The following is a 14,673-nucleotide window of genomic DNA, read 5'->3' as shown; positions in this document are numbered from 1 at the left end:
AGGGGTGGGTGGGTTTGGGGGCTGTTTTCCTGCCCCTCAGGAAATGGTTCCAAGCTGCACCAGGGGAGGTCCAGGCTGGGTGCTAGAAAATATTTCTTCCCAGAGAGGGTTCTCAGCCATTGGGCACTGCTGGAGTGACTATCCCTGAGGGTGTTTAATGACCTGGTGCTTAGGGACAGAGTTAAGTGTTGAGCATTCAGTGCTGGGGCGAGGGTTGGACTGGTGGAGCTTGGAGGTCTCTTCCAACTTCATGTACTCTGCAATCCTGTGCAATCTAATTATGTCCTGGCATAGATGAATGGCAAAGTGAAAAATAATTAGTGCAAATTTTTCAGAGAAAAGGACAAAGTTTTGAAGTGAAGTGACAAGGGTGACAGGGGGATAACCTTCACTAGTTCTTCGGTTCAAGATTGAATGCAAATCTGAATACACAGCAGCCAAACACAGGGTATGCAAAAAAAATTGGAATGAAATGAAATGAAATAAAATAGGATATGATAAAATGAAATTGAATGAAATAAACAATAAAATGGAAAAAAAAAAGGTAAAATTAAAAAAAAATAATAAAATAGAATTAAATTAAATTAAACAAAAAAATACAATAAATAAAATACAATTGTAAAATAAAATAAAACTGGATCTGGCACTTGAAGGTTTAGTTGTCAGGAGGTGTTAGGTATTGGTAATAGGTTGGACTTGATCTCTGAGGTCTTTCCCAACCTGGTTGATTCTATGATTCTATAAATACACTAAGAGAGCACACATTTTATTCTCCTAAACTGTGCACAGTTGTACAATTAAGGTGTTCCTATGCTACTTATTTGTCATGGATTCACTTTGATCACAGTCACATACTGAAGCATTCAGCTGACAGAACAACAGGCTTTCTTTTAAAACAGCAGATGAAGAGGGATGAAAGCAGAGGAAATGTACATCTGACACAATGCTGGAATTTAGATACATGGTAGAATATCTAAAATGCTAAAGGATCATAGAGCCTAAGGAGCTTTTTCTCTCCTGAGTTATAATAGGAGTTTTTAAAATGTTACATGGAACTGGGGTAAAAGATAACACAAAAAGTCATTGCAACCAGGCATAGCAGTCTTCAAATAAAATGTAGAAGCTCTGGAGGTCATCCTACCATCATTAAAACAAATTGCAAAACTCTTGCAAGACAAGAGGGAGCAGGAGCCAGCTATCTGATAAGTTATTAAATACTGAGTCCTGTTTTGAAGTATGCAATTTCTTTGATGCGCATTCTTCAAAGCAGTTTGTCATACACTATCTAGTTAACCTTCACAATACAAGCAGTATTTCTACAGTTTGAAAATAAGGTAACTAGGGTGGATTTAGAGATGCTCTAGCAAAAGTGGGATAAGTGTGCCTCAGAGGCTGCCTCATTCTTTCACCTTTGAGTGAATGTCAGTCTCAGGATTTAAAAACATAATTTCTGGGCTCCTCTTCTCAAGACAATATCCAAACACTATTTCACTTTCTGTGCTGCATGAAAGCAGAATTAAAATGACACCAGTATCTTCCACCTTGTACTGTGTTACTATGGGTATCCCTTAGTTTAAGAAATATTTCATACAACTCTACCCAAGCTCAATGAAAAGCACCTACAATTTGAATTAGAAAGTACAACACATAGTAATCCCCAAGGTAACATCCTCACTTACTACACCTGTGCTATGCCACCTGCTAAAATAGTTACTCTGCAGGCTAACTTGCTAACTTCTGGAGGAAATCCTGGGTTTGTAGATCTATTGTTGTTAGCATGCAACAATATCAAAGTCATTTAGGGCTTGCCAGCCTTTTGATCACGTCTTTACACCCTGTAGGCAGACAACAAGTGCAATTAATACAACTTAGTCCCTTAAGTCAAAACTGCTAAGACCTAAGAATCTCTTATCTCAAACCCATCTTTAACCCACAGCACTGGAACATCAATTGAATAGAGAGTAAGCACAATACCTTAGTAAATATCTTAGGTTAACATTTCAATTACTTTTACTACCTTAATAACAAAGAAAAATTAATAAAGTATCTGCAGGATTAAACAGTTACTCTCTAATGTTTCTAGACTTATTATGATTTGTTCAAACCCATTACAGGTACTTACATACCCCAGCTCTCAGAGAATGAAAATGCAAACCATTTTTGTTCAAAGACAAGGTATTAAAACAGGGAGCATTGCTGGCGGTGCACAGGTCCTAACAAAACCTGCAGATGAGCAGAAAAGAGGCAGCATCTTCCTTAAAGACATTTAGCAAATGGGGTTTTCATGTCAGTCCGCACCTGTCATTTTTAAGAGACTCCCTCTGACCCTCTACAAGAATGGGTAAATGGTGTTAGATGTTTCCTAGGGTTTTTAACACTAGGTAACTAGGTCTTCAAGTAAACATAACCATGTTAACCATAACTATTTTAATAGACTAATATAAGAACATGATCCTTATTTATTTTATAAAGGTGTTCATAGGGGGTTTAATTTTGCTTGTCACTGTTGTGAAGTACTAACTCAACTTCAGCATGAAGCTACCATGACCAATCAAGACCATGACAACAGCCTCCTTTAAATTAATTGTTTTCTGCTCTGTAAATTACATTAATATGTGTCTTTCGGATCAGGGTATTTCATGTCTTGTTAAAAGCCTCTCACTCTAATAATTTTATCAATTTGAATATCCCTTCATAGGTTCCTGTGTTGGTAAGCAGATTTTAGCACAAGTGAGAGCCCAACTCGTAATATAAATAGTTGTGTTTAGCAGTGTATTTGTTACCACATTAATTTCCTGCATTCTTGTTCCAACAGGAATATCATTTCCGGTGCAGAGAAGCCTCAGCTGTACTTAGTTTGCAGAGATCAGCCTCAGGCCATTAATACTCTGGAACAGAAATATTATTCTTTCCTTGGAGACCCATGCCACCTCTGGGACAAAGGCTGACTTGTCAACATACAAACAAGGATGCTAATTGTACTTCCTGACATTTTCTCAGGGATGGAAAGATTATTATTTCTGTGGTATCAGTAGTGGAATTACTGATTCCAGTAGTGGAAGCAAGGGAATTATTCTGGAGAGTTATCAACTCTTATTCTCCACTTCCATTACCATCAAGTCATTCCAGACCCTTTCCCTTGCTCTTGGCAGGCTGATCACTCTCTTTATCCCCCTGTTTAAAATTGTGAGCAAGGAAATAATGTTTTGTTCCTCCTGGGGAGGAATGGGAGCACAGGGGATAAGGAAGGGAACACAACAGAAGGAAAAAGGTGTAGGGGTAGGTTTGGTTTTGGTTCCCAGTCTAGGCAATAGTCTATAAAGATTCATGCCACAGCAGCATCTCACTGCACATATTGCCTAATGTAGATTTAAATCATGATTTAATTTGGAAACTTAATGATCAGCAAGAATGCTAGCTGGCAGTACATAGCAGCTTTTTCATCCAAGGAGGGATTCACATCTCCAAGAGAGACATATTCCTTCTGCTGTCAGTGTGCCATTTTCTACTTTGTGCCAAAAACTCTGCAGAATGACTGTCAAAACATACAGATTCAAATCATGGTGTACGCTTGGCCATGCCATTCCCCACAGTCAGCTGTAGAACTGAGGGAAAACCATACAGCACATGTGGAGGATATAGGAGAAAAGGTGATCCCTGGGTCACCAGTGTGTATCACTTCTACTATCCCGAATGCATCCCATCCTCACACCCACATTGACATGCATCCATACAAGCCAGCAATGACACCCACAGCACAACATGCTGCATTGCATCCTTTGCACGCTCATTCAGGACATGCCACGAATGACACCTACCCATCCTCCTTGTACAGCTACAAATGTGGGACTGTCTTCTCTTACAGCACTTTTGTTACAACTCCAGCCTTTTCTAAGCAATCCTGGTTTTCTCAGTCTCTCTGCAAATATTGTATTGTTTCAATTGCCCTAGGGCATCCATTCTTACCTTCAAATCTTACACAAGGGTCTTCAACAGCAGCAGATGACTAGCTCACGTGATTCATGATGATAAGCCATACAAATCGTATGTAGCACTGGTTTGGTAAGGAAGAAGCTTTACTTGGATACAAAAGGATGAGGAGACAAAGATGGATTCATCTCTCAGATATGTCTGGAGGTACATGTTGCTGCAACACATTTACAAGTAAACCAACTTTTTTTTTTTTTTTTTTTCCAATTTGTTTTCAGTGCTCAAGGTTATTTTTGGCTAAGAATGTTATTCTTTGAGTGTCTGAGCTCCTCTGGAGGCTTCTTCTTCCTGTGAACCATGGACTGGTTCACTGAGCAGCCTCCAATTCCTGTGTGGTAAGCTATCGGTTCCAAGAATAATGAGTCAAGTGTTTGCCCACATGAAATTCATTCCTTGTTATTTTAGGAAGAGGCAGAGAGGCTCATAACTCACTCTCATCATTGCTGGGAAGCAATCATCAGGTCTCTTGCACAATGCACTGATTTAGGCAACATAATGTTACAGCCAAGGCAACACATGACATGGCAATGCCAGGCAATGTGCCCTTGCAATACAAATAAAATTCTTCAGTGAACATTCTTGCACTTCAACAAGGATCATCCACCTGTATCCAGGCTGAGATTTGTTGAAAATATTATAAAACAGATTCTGCTAAGTATTTCCCAACTTGTCAATGAAATAATTGTGTTAGTAACAAAATCAGTAACCACGTGGAATGCTGTCAATCTCATGAATTAAATCCCATAGATGTTCATCTGCATCTGTGCTGGTCACTTTTCATTTGAATGTGAAGGGCTTGAAATCCCTGGGTCATAGGTTTCATTTTGGAAAGGCAAAGCTCAATCTACAAACCCATATTTGATCTTGCCTTTCTCCAAAAAGGACTGAATCTATAATTATCCTTCCTTTAGCTCTGCAGATGTATCTTTTGCAATGCGCACAGAAAAGTGATCCTCAGCAGGGTCTCAGGTGAAGATGTTGAATCCTCCACTCCAAGCGCAATTTGACACAGGGCATAAAGATAATCTCCTTTATCAGACTGCAGATTTGTGCCTTGAGTGCCACTGCAGAGATTGAATTATTGCAGTGTTCCATATGGATGGTGGATGGGTTCATCCAGGCTGAGGTACTTTATGGCCATAATGCTTAATTAGCGTCATGACTTCAGGACCTGTGGAATCCACCAGCTCTGCTTACAAAGACCATATCATGAGTAAAGGTATTGATGGTGTATCCTCAAAAATGGCTTAGAAAACAGATTTCTTGCACTAGTTCCCAAATCTTGCCTTATTTTATGGGGCTGCATTCAGTGTTGTAGTTTCTTATGGAGAATCAAGGAACAATGTCTGTTCTACAGATGCATGATGAAACAGTAAATTGCACAGAATACAATACAATATAAAAAGAGAGTGGCAGGTGGTCACTGCAGCTGAGATTGACATTAAATTTGTCTCTAAAGAGTCTCTGTCAACAAACTATTTAAGGCTTGCCCTTATATTTTTATCCTTCCTGCTGCTTTGAGTTTCTGGATCACTACTGCAAATTAATGATAAAGATATTAGTAAGATAGACTTCCTTCCAGTGGTTGGAAACATGTATTTTAGAGACATGTTCTTCTACCAGTTTATTGCAGCAGGTAAAGGCTTCCAAGAATCAAATCAGGCTATTTTTATATTAGATGAGAAACATGAAAGATAGATTTTGCTTTTAAATTTTCAGCAATAACAAGAGTAACTGTGCCATTAAGATGCACTCTGGAGATAAATGAGCAGATGTAAGTACATTTATAAGTGCCCTCAGTTTAGCTTAGTTATGAGCAGGAATGCAGATTTTATATGTTACATATATTTTTAAAGGGGGGGGGGGAGAGAGGAAAAAAAAGAGTAAGATGATGGAAACAATCTCAGCAGAAGCTTAATTCTGCATTTATTTTTTTTTTCTGGTGTGCTTCAAACTTGCAAGATGCACAATCCATACTGATGTTCACAAGGTGGTATAAGCACTGACAGTTCGTATATTTGCTAAATAAGTGAAGCTTGTTCTTTAGAGAGCCCTTTAAGAGGGATATCCTCTCTAAGTGATAGTTGTATGTGGTAACCACAGAAAATAATACTTTTCAACTCCTATACTATAGAAGCCTTCACCTAATAGTTTGAATTTCACGTTGTTCCAAATGTCATGATTTGTTAATGTGACCACTTAGAGGTGTGTTGGTTAAACTCATGTGTCTGCAGCTTCCTGGAAAGACATTTTAGGAAAGAAAAGCCACAGAAAACTCCAGAGAAAACACCAGACACCTTACAGTAGACCCAGTTTAGAACAACTGAAAGAGACACAGAAAGAAAGCAGAGGACAAAAGAATTATATGAATTCATATGAAAATTCAACAAATACATTAGGATTACCAAAGGTTGGGGATATTCAGATATTTCTAATATTTATGTTTCTGAAAATGAGGCTTTAAAGCCTTGATGGATCTTTTGCACCACAACTGCATTTGAAGTCTTAGTCTAGATGTTTTTTTTTACTCCATCATTGTCTGCTATGGGTGGACTAGCTCTATACACCAAGACAGTGACTAAAGAATGTAGTAAGGCAGCTAAAGAATCTCTTTAGACATCTTTTCTTTCAGTGATCCAACAAGAGGGAGATTGTTATACATTTGTTTCAGTTTTAAAATGGAATGTCATTTCACTTTTGCCCCTGTGGTGGGTGAAAATTCCCCCCCAACATTAAATTGGCCAGACCAGCTCAGTTGGAAGCAAAAGACAGCTGTATTTACAAGCAAAACTACAATCTACAATGAAACGCAATGAATTTGTACAAAATATCCAGGATTTACAATATTTGCAGGTATTTACAATTTATGAACAGCACAAGGACCCCACTGGTCAAAGATCAGGGGAAGCTTCTCCCTCCCTGCCACCCCTTACCCCCTTGTGCACAAAGGGACAAGAGAAAGGAGCAGAGAGATATTTTGTTAGCCAAAACAGTGCAGCCAAGGTCAAGCAGAAGCAAGTTAGTATCTCTCAGCCTGAGGAAGTGAGGAGAGAGATTGTTTTGCAAGCTAATTTAAGTCCTTTACCTCTTCCAATGGGATTGTTTAGAACTACCATTATTTTCCTTTTTACACCCAACAGTGATTTATTTATATTTTACCATTTTTCTGTTCAAGATCTGTGAACAATTTTTAAAGGCATAGCCTAAAAGTACCACAGCTTCTCTTGTGGATGTACCACATACAAGTAGAGGAAAGTTCTCTCCTGTTGATCTGCTTGTGCTTTTTAGATAGAAGATGTGGGAAGGGGGAAACAGAGAGGAGGAGGAGGAAGAAAGAGAGGAGGGAGACAGAGGGAGGGAGGGAGGGAGAGGGAAAGAGAGGAGGGGAAAAGGGAGAGAGAGGAAGAAAGCAAGCTTGTTAATGTTTTTCTTTTGGCTTGTTTTTATGAGTCACTTCACTAAGTATTTGCACTAGCAGGTCTCCTGCTGCTGCTAGATCATTCAGTTGTTTGTTTAGTTGCTGTGCCTCTTGAAAAGTCCAACAACACTGAATTGCTACACAGTTTCCTTGTATTTTGTTAACAAATTAAACTTTAAGAACCAAATAACTTCTCATCACTGTAGTCCTCCCAAACTCAGTGTTGTTACTCTTTTGAGTAAAGGTTACAGAACCAGACTGGTATTTATTCTTCATGTGTTGTCTCCTCATCAAGTTGTTTCATAAAAAGTGAAAATAGCAACATGTCATAGCAATCCAGATTAAAATTCAAAGCTTTTTATTCCTACTTGTGAGTTTGGGGGGGAGGATAGGAAAGAAAAAGGAAAAAAAAAAATGTTGCTTAATCGTGAATAACATTTGCAAATGCAAATATTGAGTAAAACTGTTTGAGTTGTTTTGAAACAATTGTATTTCTTTCCTCAGATATGAGACTAATATTGCTTGGAAATATATCCAAAAATTCACTAAGACTGACATTGCCTTATTCCTGCAGAATAAGGTCTTCAAATAAAACCTTGCTACTGAGTTAAACAAGAGTAGGGCTGCAAGCAGAACTCTATCATGTCCAGCATGAAAAGAAGCTGCTAAATCTAAGCAAAGGAATAAAGAACAGCAGGCAGCTTTTTCTGTGTTTTCTGAGGATAACAAACTGATTTCTGTTTGTCTCTCTTTATCTCTTGTTTATTCTTCAGCGTTGTGAATTTCTTCAAGTTTGCTCTCAACAATCCTTCTCAAGAGTATCAGTATAAGATACATTAATTAAATACAAGCTAGAAACCAGCCCATTAGATTAAAAGGTGATAAAAGCATCTGAACTTACCTGTTCACAGAGGATAGTGCAGGCAACAGATCCACTCTTTGTGAGAGACTGAGTTCCAAGAGAAGCATTTGTAAAGGAAGCTTTTCAAAGTAGCTCTACATCTTCCACATGAGGTGTTTGTTTTCTTTTTCTCTTCTCTTCAATCAAAACAGCGACTGATAGAAGAAAAGTGGGTGTTTAAAGCATGTAAAAGCTGTCTTGGTTCTAAAAGAATCAGCACATTAACTGCAACTTTTCTTGATTGCAGGACTAGGATCTACACAACTTTCTCTCAAGCGCAGTTCGACCCCACATAGCGACTGCGCATAAATGATATCTTCTTACTTATTACATCTGTTCCCTGTGTGAATTCAGAGATGTGTGTGCTGACTCTGTAACAAAAATACTTTTTTTAAAAGTTATTTGTTATTCTTGCTACACCAACATAACTGAGGGAGTATGAGCTATAGCTCTTGTCCATCATCAACAGAACTATGGGATAATTAAAGGACTAGTCAGTTATTTATATGCAAATTAACTGCCTGGGTGAAATTAAAAGTCATCGCTTGCCCTTCAGAACATTTGTCACCTGTAGTGATCTGCTAGAAGACATGAAGCCAGGAGATAAAAATGTCTAGTTGCCTGATTTAATCTGAAGACTCAGGGAAATAAAGTCTATCTTCTACTTGCCACCTGAGCATATTCTATTTTGAAGTGGCCAGAAATATTAAACATAACTTTCTAAATCCAGAAATTTAATCTTCCTCCTGTGTAACTGTCGCTTTATCCTAGATACATTCTTGCCTCATATGGTATAGAGGCTCAAGACTTAGGAGATGTCACCAGGATGACTCTCTAACAGCAGAGCCAGTCTCTACAGTCTCTACTGCTACAACTTGAGTTCTGCAACATTGCATTTTCTGGAGCATGCTATTAATGTTTAAATCTCTTGAACTATACACAAGGAGCACTAATGACTGATATGTTCTACTCAGAATTCCCTTTCTCATCTCTTGCTCTAAAGCAGATGAAACTCTCTGACTAAAACAAGTATGTTCCTTTGTAATGGCTAGATACTATTCATTAACAGGAACATACATTAACTAGCAGTTAATTAAAATATTCCTTCAGGAGAAGTTCTAAAACTCTGTCTGGATTCTGAAAAGGTTAGATTTAATCTCTTCTTATAATCCTGTGAAGGATTTTTTTTTCTTCTGAATTACATGAGCCTATGCAGTTGCTTTCCTAATGGTATAACCATTTTGCCTGACAGCGCGGCCTGTAGTGTGGATTCTATGGTTCCAGCTGTACTCTGTGACACTTTACAGCTTCTTTTGGAGCGGCATAAACTGAAGGGCAAGGGACACAGAGATCTGGATAAACACTTTATTTAATAACTGCAGAAAATACCAGAGTAGTGCTCACATGAAGTCTAATTTATCCTGTAGTCACTTAATGTGGGTAATGGATGCCAGTGATGGAATGTGTGCGCCCTGGGCTACGCTGCTTCATTACACACACGTGGCTCCCTTTAACTTTAATGTGAATTTAAAGTACCAAGGAAAGGGAGGACCTGCCCTTCAGGGTGAATGCATGTGCTCAAAAAAGCTAATGAATTCTTGCAATAATGTCTGTTCCTAAGATAACGCTAAGGTCTGGATATTGATAACTGAGCACCTTTAGGACTGATACATAACTTCATGGTGTATGTACCATGGTTCATCTGAATCAATAGCATGTTATAGGCAGCACAGAAATATGTTTTTCTGCCAGCTCTGTACCCGTCCAGTATCATTCAGCATTACATGTGTGGAGACCAATACTGACTGAGGTCTTCTCATAACCGCTTCTGAAGAGACACACAGCTAGGAAGGGCTGACAGGCGCACTTCATTTAGGCCGTGCTGAAAGGCAATGCTGCCCTCCTCGTCGTTTCAGCCCACCTCGTCGTTTCAGCCTCTCCTCCACTTCAGACACTGACTGCGGTCTGCCCAGACGTTTGTCAGCAGACCCAACCCCATGCTGAAGCTCCAAGTTGTTTTTCATCTGATGAGCCGACACATTTCATCGCTTCACTACCCGTGTTTCTGAAAGCGCTCGGGGTGATGGGGATAGCGCTGGCTGCCTGGCCGTACGGCGCGCACGCTTCGCCAGCCTTCGCTGCCGAGATCCAGGCTCAGCTCTAAAAATAAGACCGAAGAGCTATAAATAGGAGCCGATTAAAGCAGTTTCAAAATGCCTGGTCAACGCCGCAGCTTCGTAGGCGAGAGCACCTTCAGGACGGCCCCGGGGGCAGGGCAGGGGAAACAATGCAAGGCAAGGCAGAGTAGGGAAGGGTAGGCGGACGGAGACGCCTGCCGGACAGCGGGTTCTCGGAAAGCGGCCGGCGGCTGGCAGGACCGCGGACCTCCTCCCCGGGCAGCCGCCGTTACCAGGCGGCACCCACGCGGGCCCGCGGCTTCTGCTGTGCGGGTGTCGGTCCGCGGAACTGCTCAGGGCTCCATTCCTCCCGGCAGCCGTCCGCCTGAGAGGTAACCCGGTACCCACAGCTGCCCCGGAGTGGACGGGAGGGAGCGCCGCCCTGTCCGGGGGACGGGAGGAAACGGGCGGCTTCGCGGAGGCTGTGAGATGGGCAGCTCAGGGTGCTAGAAGCCAAGCTTATCTCGGTGGTGCCCAGTGACTGGCGCAGAAGCAGTTTGTGCATGGGCGCAAACCGAAACCCCGGGGAGTCTCCGTGAATATCAGGACTCACTTTTCCCATGAGGGTGATAGAGCACTAACACAGTTTGCCCGGGGGAGTATCCCTCCTTGGAGATATTCAAAAGCCATCGGGACGCGGCCCTGGGCAACCAACTCTGGGTGGTCCTGTCTGAGCAGGGGAGGTCAGACTAGCTGAGGTCTAGGAGTCCCTTTCCACCTCACCCACTCTGTGATTCTCTCAAATCTGTAGAGCCTCACTCAGGAGGAGCTCCTGCTTACGACTTCCAGGATTGTGTTTAAACTCAAGAAGAGCTTTATAGTCTGCTGCTTATGGCTTTATGGTGGAGATTTCTTAGGGCACGCTTTGATTGCAGCTAGCAGGCCTCCAGTAGAGAACTGCCTGTGCCTTAAGAGACTGAGCAGCAGGGAGTTACATTTAATACCTCCTCCTTTCAGTTCTGACGTTCTTCCAGCAAGTAACAGCAGAGCTCCCCTACTATGCTGTGTGATCTCGCTCTGGTAGCTAATTTCCCCTTGTAACAGGAATGCTCTTGCTTACACCAGGGGGAAAAAAGGGGGGGAGAAAGAAAAAAAAAAAAAAAGTGTCATGTAAAGACTGTTTAATGGTGCTGTAGTTCTAGACAATGCTGTTTTGTCCTATTGGATGCTCCACTTACACTCTGATATAATGTCTCCATCATTTGAGAGAATATGAAAAGGCAAATTAACAAAAATCAGGAAACTATAGGTAATATTGTTGTTACTTAGAAGAAGAGCTGGGTCTCCATGATGAAGCTAGACAGTGTTTTGCTGCAGTAGCATAGCTAGTAATCTACTGCAAATATTCATGCATCTGAAGATACTCAGTCCTGCTTCAGAGATTTATTGTAGTTAAGTACTTTTTTTTTTTTTTCAGAAAACAGAAAGTTTTGCATTACATGTGCAATATAAAATTGTAGTTTTGCTACGCATTTTGGAGGGTTTGTTTTAAGAAGCCTTCAGCTGCCAACAGTCTTTTTCAGCCAAGCTCTTTAGGCATTTAAAGAAACTAGCTGAGTGCATAATTACAGTATACAAGACAGGTGTGGCCTCTCTGCTGCCTCTGCAAACACATACATACCTACATACCTGTGCATATTTCCTCATGCCTTCTATGTCCAAATACCCCTGAGCTTCTATAGGATCAAATTGTGACCTTGTTGAAGTCAGTGTCAACATTGTTATGGAGTAGGTGCCAAAGTTGGAAGCAAATTTACAATTGTGATGAAAATCAAAAGTAAAATGGATTTGCCTATTATAGTTTGTTAAGTATTTTCCTGGGACAGTTTTGTGTAAGATAAAAATTGAGAAAGATCTATGGGGTGGATTTCTTTTTCCTTTTTTTTTATTTTTATGAATTGCAAAGGAATTGAAATATGCATAAAGGCATCCTAATGGTTTCTTGACTAACATAATATGAAACATAACAGGAAATTGTAACAAAGTAAAAAAGTTTCCATCTAAATAAATAAGTTGCATAGCTGAAGTTACAGAAATGTGCTCATTAATGTACAAAGAGTTGTTGGTTTCCCAAAACTCTGGGTACCTAAGATGTTTTCTAAGATACAACAAGGAATATATGGGTGTAGGTAGGTAAATAAAGACTTCAAGTTCTGTCTGATGCTGGCAGTGTGATCCATGAAGATAATGAGAAATTCTTAACTCTTTTAGTTACTTACAACTGGTTAGCCCAATCCTGCATGTGATGTGGATTCTTACTGAGAGCCTTTAAGCCTGTTTCTCAGGAAAGAAGCATTATAATACCATTCTTTTCATCCTGCAGTGTCTAATTAGTGTAGCCAAAGCCACACAAACACACGATGATAACTTTACAGCTTTTAGTTCTCATAAAAACTTCTTGCTCTCAGGCTTGGCTGAGTTCATCATTAGTATCTGATAGCATATTTTCCACTGTCCTTCAATACCACATTCACTTTGTGACATTATGTCTTTAGAAGATCTGGTAGTAAATTGTGGGGTTAATTTTATCTTAGCAGATTTAGATATCAGTGGCTGTCTTTAATTATTTAATTTTAAACTTGGAACTTGTTAATTTTCTCTCATTAGTCAAGGTGTCACAGTATACAGTTAGCCAGAGAAGTATTTGGAAAACTTGCAAACGCTGAATTAATATTGCTTAGTGATTTAGAGGAACTGAAATGCTTTCAAGGCAGCTGTTTAAGTTACTGTTAATACTATAAAGTATTGATAAATACCAAGATCTTGTTTCTCATCCTTTTAATTGTGTTTAGAGATGATAAAAAGGGATATGTCAACTACTTTGTAATGAATTCTAATAGATTTATTGGGAAGAGTAATTAAGATTTATTCAAAAGGAAACTTCTGGGTGTTAGAAGATGTAGTGTGAGGAGAAGAACAGACTGGAGTTTATATTTGTACTTGCTGAAGGATTTTTTTCAGGTTCTTGAAAGGCAGAACTCCAGTGTCAGGATGCTGAACTAGATGGACTACATTGCTGATACAAAAGAGCAATCATTTCATTGACATATGCCACCAAAAAATTACAGAAAGTTATCTTCTTGAGCTGACAGTGTACATATCCTCAGTGATTTACATTAGCTTTGTAGTTACTCCCTGAACTGGGCTTCATTCATCCTCCTGTGGGTTTTTGTTTTGGGTTGTTGGGTTTTTTTGGCATTTAGAAACAGACACATCACTGTTCTTCTTGTCATTATGCTAGAGGCTTTCTGACTAGATGGAGCAGTGCTGCTTTATTGGCTTTTGACCACTGGGAGCTTTCTGCATACTCTGGAGAATTCCAGTTTTCTAGCAACCAGTGCTTCACTCTCCCTTGCCTTACTGATCTCAGCTTCACTTTGTGACACCTGACACTGATTATTCCTCACCAGTACTGAAGGTGCTGTAGCAAGCTTCCTGGCAGCCCCACCACGCACACAGCATGCCCCTGAAGTGACACAAAGAAAAGAAAAAAGTTTCTAATTTTTTTTCCTCCTCTTCAACCATCAGTCTTATTTCTAACTGCTGCAGCTGCTGCAGGAAGTGGCTGTATGGCTTTGGTGAACTGTTGAAACTTGTAGCTAACTGCTGTGAGCCAGCAGGTTTCAAATGTGAACTGCAGTTCCTTGCAAACTTCTTATGTTCAAGATGGTCACCTTTGACCTACCACATAGCACATCAGTGATGCTGTAGAGTCCTCTGAGTTGAAAAGTGGGAAATAAATATAATAGAATAACAATAAATATCATTATTTAATTCCAATTTAATTCCATTAAATTGTTTTCTTGTCAAAGCCCTAACCACATAAATAGTAGACTTACTCATTTAGTTAACTCTTGTAATAGGCTTGTTCCCACAACTGTCCAGAACACTCATCAGACAATGCACTATACCTGACAAAAAGTTTATTTAACCAGCTGCTCTGGTTACATATTCTTTTCTGTGCTCTTCTAAACCATTTTATTGAATTTCTTTTTTAAGATACATTGTTATTTTTAAGTTAATATAGTTTATGCATGTCCTGCCTTTCCACATGAACACTAGGATAAAATTAACAGAATATGTTGTATGAAGGCCTCTTAATTAAGAGTGCATTTGTTCTGCCCTTTTTCCTATTCATTTTCCTTCTTCTCTTTTCCTTTTTCTCTTTTTCTTTTCCCCATTTTCTC

The 14,673-nt window shown here is 39.8% G+C and overlaps 1 protein-coding gene across 1 annotated transcript in view; it reads right to left on the bottom strand.

Annotated features, from left to right (window-relative positions):
- Positions 1 to 4,097, bottom strand: part of KCNK2 (potassium two pore domain channel subfamily K member 2) — a 126,778-nt gene extending 122,681 nt beyond the window's left edge. The window contains exon 1 of the mRNA XM_054169994.1: positions 3,967 to 4,097. The gene's annotated coding sequence lies outside the window, so the exon portion shown is untranslated. The remainder of the gene's footprint in view (positions 1 to 3,966) is intronic.
- Between the last annotated feature and the right edge of the window lie 10,576 nt (positions 4,098 to 14,673).

The sequence above is a fragment of the Dryobates pubescens genome, chromosome 2 (assembly GCF_014839835.1).
Source record: "Dryobates pubescens isolate bDryPub1 chromosome 2, bDryPub1.pri, whole genome shotgun sequence".
In the NCBI taxonomy this organism is placed as follows: Eukaryota; Metazoa; Chordata; class Aves; order Piciformes; family Picidae; genus Dryobates; species Dryobates pubescens.
Note: the sequence above shows the minus strand (reverse complement) of the source record. Positions and strands in the feature narration are given on the sequence as shown.